The sequence below is a fragment of the Vombatus ursinus genome, unplaced genomic scaffold (genome assembly GCF_900497805.2).
Source record: "Vombatus ursinus unplaced genomic scaffold, bare-nosed wombat genome assembly UNPS02015255.1, whole genome shotgun sequence".
NCBI lineage: Eukaryota > Metazoa > Chordata > Mammalia > Diprotodontia > Vombatidae > Vombatus > Vombatus ursinus.
In genome coordinates, this window is record NW_020955033.1 from 41,837,149 (window position 1) to 41,849,292 (window position 12,144).

At 36.2% G+C, this 12,144-nt stretch overlaps 1 protein-coding gene and 1 pseudogene across 1 annotated transcript in view; both read right to left on the reverse strand.

Annotated features, from left to right (window-relative positions):
- The window catches only part of LOC114031818 (RNA-binding Raly-like protein), a 382,357-nt gene that overhangs the window by 59,526 nt on the left and 310,687 nt on the right, over positions 1 to 12,144 (reverse strand). The gene's annotated exons all lie outside the window — the stretch shown is intronic.
- LOC114031724 lies at positions 5,701 to 6,326 on the reverse strand (annotated as a pseudogene).

Consider the following 12,144-nt stretch of genomic DNA (forward strand, 5'->3'; position numbering starts at 1 on the left):
AGTGATATGCCTGGCCCAGAGATGTAGACTCATACACCTGTTAGCTATGCTGCATATGGAGGTGAATTTGATGAGAAAAATGATATACAGAAATGACTTTAAGTCTGAGCTCACTTTCCCTAGTAAGGAAGGAAGAAAGTATTTATTAAGCACCTATTGTACATCAAGCACTGTGAAGCACTTTACAAATATTATCTTATTTGGGGGGCAACTAGGTGGTGCAGTGGATAGAAGACTGGATCTGCAGTCAGGAGGACCTGAGTTCAAATTCAGCCTCAGACCAAACACTTGACACTTCCTAGCTGTGTGACCCTAGGCAAGTCACTTAATCCCAATTGCCTAAAAATTAAAAAAAAAATAAAAACAAATGTTATCTTATTTGGTCCTCATGACAATCCTCAGAGGCAGGTGCTATTATGATCCCGATTTTACATTTGAGGAAATTGAGATAGATAGAGGTTAAGTGACCTAACCAAGGTCACACAGCTAGTGCATATCTGAGGCCAGACTGAACTCAGGTCTTCTTGACTCAAGGCCTAGAATTCTATTCATTGTGTCACCTATCACCCTAGAGACCAAGGTGGTATAGGAAACAGTATGTTCCCCAAGTGTTGTGAGGGGGGCAATGTGTGTACTTCCTATATCTTCATAGTAGATAGCCTCATCTAAAATCTAATTGATATCAATTGGTTAAATTGAACTGATACACTAGTCACTGGCAGGTAACAGTGGAGGGAAAACTCCAGAATAAGGGTTTGAGTTGATAGAATTAAAGAATCATCTCTAACTTCTTGGGTATATCCCAAACCTGGGGAAGGGCATATCTAACCTTATTTGGAAGGGTGAGTCCTGAGTCTAAATACATACATACATATATGCATACATATGCACAGCTCCCTCTCTATGTGTATATATATATACACACACAAACATACTTCTCTCTATTTGTATATATGTATATGTATTTGTATATATGCATATGTGTGTGTGTGTGCGTGTGTGTGTGTGTAACACACAGTTAAATAGAAGGTATCTCAAGAGGAGGCCATTAGCCATTAGCAGTTGGGGTGATCAAGAAAGGCTTCATACCAAAGAAGGTGCTTGAGAGTCATCTTAAAGGAAAGGAAGGACTCTATAACCTGGAAGTGAGGGACAGGTATGTGGGAAGGTCAATGAAAAGACTGAAGATCAGAGATGAAGTGTCATATATGAAGAACAGAGAGAAAGTACATTTTGGCTGGATTAAAGAGCATAGGAGGGAGAATCAAACCCATGAAGTTGGAAAGATAAGCTAGGGCCAAGTAACGACTTTAAAAGTTATTATATATATTATATATTATGTGTATATATGTATATATATTACTATAGGCAATAGGAAATCACTGGAGATTTTGTTGAATAGGAAAGTCACCTGTCAGATCGGCATTTAAGAAGAATCACTGAGTTGATAGAGCACCAGCCCTGAAGTCAGGAGGACCTGAGTTCAAATCTGGCCTCAGACACATAACACTCACTAGCTGTGTGACTCTGGGCAAGCCAATTAACCCCAATTGCCTCACTAAAAAAAAAAGAAGAAGAAGAAGAAGAAGAAGAATCACTGGCTGTAATTTGTATGATGTACCACAAATTTAAGCAATAGAAACTATTAAGAGGCCTTTGAAATGATCTAGGTGAGAGGTGATAAGGACTTGAATTAAGGTAGAAGCTGTGAGTGGAAAATAGTGTTAAGATGCAAGAGAGTTTATGGAGGAAGAAATGGCAATGTTCTGGCAATTGATTTGATACGTGCACTGAGGGAGAGTCAAGGATAAAGCTTTTCTTTTTTTTTTTTCAATTTTTAGGCAAATGGGGTTAAGTGACTTGCCCAGGGTCACACAGCTAGTAAGTGTCAATTGTTTGGTCTGAGGCCAGCTTTGAACCCTGGTATGATGCCAAGTGAAGTGAGTAGAACCAAGAGAATGTTATACACAATAACAGCCACATTGTGTGATGACTAATATTGATAAACTTAACCCTTCCCAGCAATACAAAGATCTAAGACATCTCCAAAGGCCTCATGATGGAAAATGCTATCCACATCCAAAGAAAGAAGTAGAGAATTTGAATTGCTGTTTTTTTTCTCTTCTGTTGAGTTTTGTTTCCTCCTTCTGGTGGTTCCTCCTATTGGTTCTAATTTTTACTTACAACATCATTAATGTGAAAATAGGTCCAATAGGAATGTATATGTATAGCCTATATCAGATTGTGTGTCATTTTGGGGAGGGAGGTAGAGAGGAAGGGGGAAAAATTTTTAAACTCAAAAGCATATGGAAGTGATTATTGATAAATCAAAATAAATTAATAAAAATTTTTAGAAAATCCTGCCTCACACACATGGGGAAACTCAAAAAAAAAGAATAAAGCCGAAATTGATAATGGACTGGAAGGGTGGTAGTACCTTTGACACACATAGAGAAGTTTGAATAAGGGAAAGATAATGAATTGAGTTTCAGACATGTTTAGTTTGGGATGTCATCAGGCATCCAGTTTCAAATGTTCAATAGGTAATTGGTTATGTGGGACTGAAGCTCAGGTGAGAGACTAGAAGTGGATATCTATATACATACATATATATGTAGATGTCGAACTCTCCCTCTCCCTCTCTCCCTCCCTCTCCCTCCCACCTCCCCCCCCCCTTGAGATCACCAAAAGGGTGAATGTAGAGGCAGTAGAGTAGAAGAGTCTAGGATAGAACCTTGGAGAATATGCAAAGTTAGGAGCTTGATATAGATGACGAACTCAGTAGGAGGCTGAGGAGTATTCAGACAGATAGGCAGAAAAATCAGAAAGAGTAGTGTCATGAAAACCTAAAGAGAGTGTTATCAAGGAGGAGAGGGTGATCAACAGTATCATATGCAGCAAACAGGTTGAGAAGGATGAGGACTTAGAAAACAACATCAGATTTGACAATGGAGATTTCCTGCTCCTTAAATATTGAATCATTAACAACTACTCTTTGAGTTCCATCATCCCACCAGATCTTAGTCCATCTAACTATTCTCCAAATATGCTGTGGTGTAGTCAACATCTCTCCATCCTTTCTATAAGAATAATATGAGATATCTTGTTAAAAACTTTGCAAAAATCTAGTTAAACTACACTATACACATATTTCCTTCAACTAGTTTATCCTTTCCCAACAGTTTGCTGGTACATACTACCTGCCTGCCTTCTAATATTTAGCCTAATCTAGCTTTAAATGTTTCCAGAAAAATGGAGTCCTAACAGCATTTTTTGGTTTAAATTTTTTTTTTCTAACTTCACTGGATACCACCAGACCATGTCTTCTTGCACTATTCTAAATTTTTCCCTTTGCATTTACATCTGTCAGATACTAGTCAGGTCCTTGCTTTACTTGTCAGTTAGCTAATCTATAAAGATTTATCTCTAAGCTTTTTCCTTACAAATCAAACTTGCTATTCCATTAATCATTTCTGTCTCTTTCCTCTGGACTAATCCAATTTTTTCAGTCTTTCTCCTTTTTCTTTTTCTCTTCTTTCTCTGTCTCTGTCTGACTCTCTGACTTTTTACATCTGTTTATCTCTCTTTCTCCTCTTTTCTTCTTTCCTTTTTCCCCCTCCTTATTTATTAAACTGAAGTGCTTAGAGTAAAATAATCCAGGAGGGTTCATGTCAGAGTCTCATAGTAAATACAATTCTTCTCTTTGTTTCAAGTTCTTTTTGGCCCCCAAATATTCAAACCACCTTTTTACTGCCTATCTCATTGCCATATATTCACATACATATACACATTTATTCTGTTAAATTTTATTTGGTCTTTATTTTTCAAAATATCTGTATAGCCATAGTATCTTCTTACCCTGGAATATCCATCTGCCCCTTCAGTCTTCATACCTAGGAACAAATGTCCACCATCTTGCCCCTTTCTCCCATTGGTGAGTTCCTCTTGGGACCTTCATTTTGGGGACAGGTTCAGGTTGTCCAGTCTCCACTCCCCTCATGGCACTGCTTCTGGCTCCCAACTTGGCCACCATGCCTCAGTTGTAGTTTCACCCTAAATATTTCCTCAGTGCCTGGGGTCTCTTCATCCTCAAACATCTATCCACCCCTTCAGACTTCTCAACCTACAATATCTGTCCACTGTGTCATCCTGTTCTCTCATTGGTGAGTTCCTACCAGGACCTCAATTTTGGGAAGGGGTTTCTACTGGACAATCTTCATTTCCCTCTTGACCCCGATTCTGACTTTCTGAACTTCTACATCATATCCCAGGGTGAGTATCTTCTTTCCCTTTTCCCTCCTCATTCTTTTCTCTCCTCATCTCCATTTTTCTCTTTTGTGTGTTGTCTCCACCCTGCCATTAGAATCTAAGCTCTTTGGGGACAGGGAATGTCTTTCTTTGAGCTTGTATTTGTATCCCCAGAATTTTATGTCTGGAATTTAATAAGCACTTAATAAATGTTTCTTTCCTAGCCATGTTAAAAACAATTAAGAATTGTGATATTGGATTGGGGTTACCATCTTTCCATCCCAGTGGTATATATCTGACAATGGCAGGAAAGGACATGTAGACAGACATTTTTAGTTCAATTCATACAGAGCACACAGCTTTTCTTTTTAGTTCTAGCCTCAAAGAATGGGTATGTATCCCCTATGATTTAAATCTTATATCCTTTAATGATCCAATATGGATTTCTTAAATATTTAGGGAAACTAAATATTCTACTTGTATTGGTTTTGGGGGGCAGGGTGAATAAGTTCTGCAAGTTTTTTTTGAAAAATCTAGAAATATACCCTAAATTCCTCATTCAAAAGGTTAGAAATATGCCCCTCCCAATTCCTAATTTTTCTTAATGAATCTTTATGTACTTCTATATATACATCAGTTTATCTAAATTCGCTTTTAAGCCATTTCTACTTTTAACCTGTATCGCTTTTAAGGTAATGTTCTTCACATTTTAATTACACATTATGTAAAGTGATACTTTCATTTTCCTAAAAGTTACCTCTTTTGAATTTCACTGAATACTTTTAGGTTCCTGGATGTGGGTCATATAACAATTTGTACACCTTATTCATATTCATCTTGCTTTTACATATTTTCATCATATTTTCTGGGAGCGACATTAGGTTAGTGCCATTGACTGATTGGTTGATTGGCTCACAAAAGATGTTCCCACATGATAAAATTATCAGTGGAGTGCTTTGGTAATTTGTTCTTTATGTGACACAAAATTGTTGATTGACTTGATCAACATCCTCCCCTCATACATACATGCATATATAACAGCACTTCAAAGGATCTTTTATCTCATCAGTTTGGATCATACTCTTTCCAAAGACATAGACTACAAGCCATCCATGCCTATCTACCCTGCAGGCATGCATCCATGTATATAGACTCCCTTCTACCCCTTGTTCTGGGAATGCTAATCAAATCAATACCACCATTGTTTCTGGAAAGGGCATGACAATTGACTTTTCAATGGATCCTTTAGCCATCCTTATTATTTCCTAGACCAAAATACCGTTATTTGACCACTACTATCCTATGTACATTGTCTCCCCCATTAGAATGTAAACTCTTTGAGGACAGGGACTATCTCACTTTTGTGTTTGTATTTCCAAGCATTTAGCATGATGCTTCACAAATAATGTGTTCAATAAATGCTTTTTAGTTATTTATTCTTTGTTTCTCTTATCAGTTTCCTGTCATAAATTTACCATTTGAGGTCCGCTCAATCTTCTTGAGTCCTTTGCTTTCTGCTGATACTGAAATGATACAAGTAAAACACTCAGGCTGTTTACCTGTCATTTCACTACCTTACCAATGACTAGTTAATCTTCTCTTTGATTTTTTTTAAAGTTTTTATATAGTTTATTTATGCTCCGATGAAAAATTATCTTCATGGAGAAACACCATCCACAGTGCCTTTTATTACTTCTTTTTGCCAGACCAACATTTGCCTTTGCAGTACCCCTGATTTTCTTCATTCTGTTCTTGAGTTCCTTTTGTTGTTTTCTTGATGTCTTTTTCTTCTCATACAGGCCATGCCTTGCAAGTCTGTGCCTTGGTTCATTTTTCTTTGCATAGTCAAAGGAATCATAAATCATGCCAAAACCTGTTGTTTTGCCACCACCAAAATGGGTTCTGAATCCAAAGACAAAAATGACGACTGGAGTTGTCTTGTACATCTTGGCCAGTTTTTCTCAAATTTCAGTCTTGGGCACTGTGGCCTTTCCAGGATGAAGGGCATCTATAACCATCTCTTTATGCTGAAGAAGTCTGTTTGTCATGAACTTTCTGGTTCTGATGGTTACAGTGTCATTCAAGGGGGCAGTGGGCTCCTCGAGCAGCAGGACAGAGAAAAGGCTACCCTCTTTTTAGCCCAAATTTCACACCTTTTTTTTCTTTTTTTAAGATAACACCTGTTATTCAGTGTTTTTATTATGATACGATGTAGTCTGCTCTTGCCTATCATGTGCCTCTCCAATGCCCTTTGTGTGATATTCATTTTCAGTTCTTTGAACACTGTGCTGATCCATGTGTCACAGTTATAACATACATATAAATGCACATACATACATGTAGGCCAAAGATTTGCTTCAACTGAGACACAGTGCCACTTTCTGTTATTCCTCAACAAATCTAGCTCATTTTCTTTTTTTAAAATCATTTTAATTTTAAACTTACATACAAAAATGAGAAAAGAAAAAAATGTCATGTATATAGCAGAACATGAGAGGATTCAATATAAAACAATAAATTTTCATTTCAAGAAAGTCTAGATTTTCGTTGTTTCCTTATTGGTTTTCTTTTGTTCTTTACTGAGCACTTTTTACTTTATTTTTCCTCTTCCCTCCCCCTACTCTACCCCACCCCAGAAAAGGCTACAATTAAGCATGGGTATACATATACATAGATATCTATAAACATACACATATATACACTCATACATATGTATATGTAAGACCATATTATACTTATTTCCACTTTTCATCTGTTTTTCTGAAGATGGATAGCATCTTCCTTCATAAGTCCAAGTCTTTCCATATTTTTCTAAATTAACTAGCACATCATTTCCTACCCCACAGCAAATATTCCAACCCTGTTGGAAACATCCTGTTTCAGAGATTGTCTATGAAAGTTTTTTCTTAATTTTTTTGCATTAATTCTATTCTTGGCTGCATAGGTTTTATTTATAGAAGAATATTTTAATTTGAAGTAATCAAAATTATCCATTTTACACTTCAACAATGCTCTTACCTCATGATATAGTTTCAGGTCTGATACTGCCGAATCTGCTTCCTTTACATCTTTCCCCCTGGTTTCTTTGAAGTTTCAACCCATCTCATTTTTAATTTATGAGTTTCCTAACTTACAAAAAATAATTTTGCAGATTCCAATTGGAAAGACACTTCTAAAAATAAAACCTAAGTTATTATATACTAATTTTACCATTCTACTGCACAAGTGTATAGGGTTTAACTTATTTATGATTCCTTTATTGCTCATTAGTCTATAATATTTAGCGTCTTCAAAAAGTCTATCAATATCATTTCAAAATTCTAAGTTCTTACTCAATTTCCCTATGATACCTAGCTCCTGGTAACCGTATAGAGGCAAATAATATTTAACAAATCTTTCTGACCCGCCATCACAAGCCATGGTATGGAGCTGAAAAGGGATACTTTGAAAAATTTTAGTCAGAGCAGACCAGGGACACTAAAGCTATATATAACCTACTCATTTCAACTCACATAAATCATCTTTTCTAAAGCAAGCACTTCCTGGAGATGGCATCATATATCTAAGATGGTATCATTTCCCATACTTAATGTCTTTCTATTAAAATTTTATTTCCAATAGACATTTGCATATCTTAGTTAATTTATTTAGTCATTAATTCGTTCAGTAGCAGTAATGTTATTTATATAGCCCTTTAAAGTTTAGAAAACACTTCTCCACAACAACCATGTGAAGTAATATGGTATTGTAATTCTCATTTATAGATGAAGAAATTGAGGCTGATATTGTGACTGCCTGTGGTCATGTAGTAAATGTTGGAGTCAGGATTCAAATTTAGGTCTCCTGATTTATAGTACAAATTCCACTACACTATGCTGCTTTTCATTCACTCAATACTTATTAAATGCTTACTGTGTATAAGACATAGAGCTAGGTAATACTGTTGTCTTGGAATTCATAACTGAAACTTTTTACACACATACATTCTTAGAAGCTCTTTCATTAGTATGAGTTCCTTGAGAGTAGGTGTTGTTTCAGTTTTTGCATTTTTCTCCCAGTACCCAGCACAGTGCCTAGTACATAGTGGGCACTTAATAAATGCTGGATACTGGTTGATTAATGGGGAAAATATTTGATCTTTCTTTGCATTAGCTCACTTTCAAAAGTCTTTCCTTCCATTATCATAGCCTACTACTCTAGTTATAACTACCACATACAATACATTTTCTTTTTTTTTTTTTACTGAATCTATTTTATCTTCATTTTTTTTATATTCTGTAAGCTCCCTTGAGAAAAGATAGCATATTTATATCTCATCTGGATTCCAGAAGTGTAGACCATAATTCCAAGTCAGAGGTGGGAGAGGGAATATTATCCCACTTCTGTCAGAGTCAGGCATTTCTAGGACTTTCATTTCTACATATCATATAGAAAGTAGCAATGCTATGAAAACATCACTTAAGAGTTTCAAGAAGACACACAGTTACAGGGGACCCTGAGGGATTGTGTGCCTTTGTAAATACATGGTCACATAAGTATTATAGTCCGTTCCTCACCATTTATATACTAGATAAATCCATTTTTAACTTGAGTACCTATATTACATATGTATTCTGTATCTGTATAAATGAAGTCAAATATGATAAATATATTAAACTATAATATAATAATTAAATATAATAGAACAAAAGCAATTCAAATGACTTTAATAACTTCAAGCACTATTTAATATTCTTTCTCATTCAACATGAGGAAAAGATTATGAAATATGAAGGAAACATTTTCTAAACCAATTCTTCACAGGGAAGATTTGTCAACACGATGGTTCAGAAAATTTGCAGTCCTTTGCAATACAAACTCATCTGGAATATTATCTGAAAATCAAAAATTTTCACTTCTTGATATTCTCTAGAAGTGTCTATTAATCTACATTGAAATAGGGAACATATAGGGTAATTCAACTCAATGTGGCAATCATTTATTAAGCATTTACTATGCACACTTTTTTGAAGAGCTGGGGATTTAAAGTTTCCATAATAATGACAACAACAATGATGAGGACAACAACAACAAACAACAATGGTATAGCCCTTTAAGGTTTGCAAAGCTCTGTATGGCACAATAGAAAGGGCATTGAACTTAGGATTATGGGACCTAACTTTGAATCCTAACTTTCTACTTAATACCTCTATGACCTATGGCTAGTTAATTCATATCTCTGGACTTCAGTTTCCTCATTTATGAATGAAGAAATTGGACTAGTTGGAACTAGATGATTTCTGAGGTCCTTTTTAGATCTATGACCCTGTAATTATCTCATTTCATCCTAAAATCCTCATTGAGTAGGAACTATTATTATCCTCATTTTACAGATGGGTAAATTGAGGTGAGGAGAGCTTAAGTGATCTGCCCAGGTTACTGGCAAGTAAGTTATATAGCTGGTAAGTATCTGAGACAGTATTCAAACTCAAGTCTTCCTGACTCCAAGTCCAACACTATTCTTTCTGTCAACCTGCCTTATAAAACAAAACAATTTCTGGCCATGGAGGAATTTACACTCTATTGAAGAAAAATATGGCTGAAATATACGGTTTATTTTTTACCATATGGAGTAATCTCAGATTTTTTAGCCCCCAGTTTTGATTTGATAATTCTATATTGGAGGTATAGGAATAAGACTGAAAACTCAGTCTTGACTGGCTGGGGCCAGAAGTGAGAATATGAACCTTTATTTGGGGCCCAAGTTTGTACTTCTGGCTACTGATGATGAACTAGGAGCATTTCCTTGGCAGTAAGATACTGCCATAGTGGCAAAAAATTAAAATAATCCCTGCTTAGCTACTGTTTCCTTGCTAACACATTATGGTAACTCTCATTTTTTAAAAACTTTTTAATACCTCACATGATTCGGGGCACCTCTCCATAGAGGAATGATGGATTAATTCAAATTGGGCAAATATTACAACTAGAAAAGCCACAGAACATTGTACAAATCATTATTTCCATGATCACTAATTTGTCTACTATATAGTTCTCTATTTTAAAATTGCATATTTATGTAATTCCCCTCTTTTGTGTAGGGTCAGTGTAGAATACTATTATCAGTAGACTGAAGCAAAGACTAGAGTTAATCTATGTATATTTTACTCAAACATGCTTTTTTGTCTTCTCTTGCAATATCCAGATAATTGCCCAAGTTTATATAAAGATGTAGTCTAACCAACACATCCCATTTTAGCCTTAATCTTAACTAGGTGAGAACATGCTGCAATCATAAGGGTTAGAATAAGTGATAAAGGTCTTTTTGGAATTTCATTACAAGAACTGTTGTACAAAAATAAAGAATAATATTCAGATAGGCTGAGGAAATTTGTTCATGACCCTGGGGTCATCTATAAATTATTAACATAGTTAAAACCAGAGGCAATTGAGAGGTTGGAGCAAGTGTGGCTTTCCAAGGAACCCCCGTCCCCCCGGCCTCAGGATGAATCACCTTAGGGAGAGGGAGGAGAAGCCTTTGTTTAGGCCTTGACCAGGTCTCTTTGGCCATAGGAGGACCAAGAATGGCATGGAGGATTTTGGATTTTCCATCTTCCCATCGGTGTTCAAGTGATATCTTTGGATCAATTGATGCCAGTGTTTGCATTAAGAGCCTAGGACAGATTCAACATGGATTCATGGCTCCACAAGGAGCCTAGCAAAGACACTAAACATGTCTAAGGGGAATTTCTCAAGCATGCTTTAAATGGAAGAAAAGAACTCTAATTGTCCCTTTGGCATGTATGCTTTCTAAGCCAAGAATTCATTCTATGAAGCATAGGTGAAGAGTCAGTTCTAGAAGGAGACCTCTTAGGTAAAGGCATGGAAGGAAGCAGACGATGAAATGGAACTGGACTTACACTTTACAGTTTACAGAGGACTTACAGTCCTTTGACTTATAGTAACACTGGCAGGTTAATCTCCAAATTAGAAAACATTTCCCAGAATACTGTATGTAACTTTTCTATATGACACAGACTTTTTCCTTGGGGGAAATGGGGGTGTTTTGTATCAACTGTTCTCATTGTACCACCTTAGTAAAAATATTTTTCTAAAAGCATCTTAAGACTGACTTGCTCAAATTATTCTCAAGTAATAACCTTGGAGGGGAAGTACACCACTGGGGGCTCAAGTTGATGGCATTCTAGAAAGCCATCCCAACTCCTTAAGAGTAGTAATCTTAGAATTCTGATGGGTTGATTTGCTTAGGGGAATCTCTCATCAGGGTAAGTGGGAGTTGAGATGAGGATCTTCAGAACATATATTTACACATATAAACAAAGAAGATTTGTATGCCATCTAGGTATCAGAAGTACAGATACACATCCCAGTGAAAAGTGGGGAGAAGGCACATGATCACATTTATGTCATACAAAAGTTTCAATGCTATTAAGAGTCTCAAAGAAAACCGTAGTGATTAAAGGTAAGGGAATGAATGAATTCAAACCATAGAATCTTGGTGGTATAAGGGATATCAGAAATGATATAGCTCATCTGACTAAGAATACCTTTTACAACATCTTTGGCAAGTGTCAACTAACCTCTGATGGAAGGTGTTCAGTGAAGGGAGAAACCTTCATTGAGGTAGTCCATTTCATTTTGGGAAAATGTGGCAAATGTTTGTACTTGGCCATGCGATTATTGAGGGTGCTTAGAGAAAAGGAGCTTGCCACTATGGATAATCAGAAAACTCCAATTTCATTCAAACTCCTATCCTCATGCCTTTATATAAGTGATCCATTACTAGAATGAACCCCCCTTTCAATTTATTCACAGAATCCCAAACTTCCTACAAAATACAGCTTGGGTAGCACCTCCTCCATGAAATTTCTCCTGATCCCCACCCCCACCCTCAAT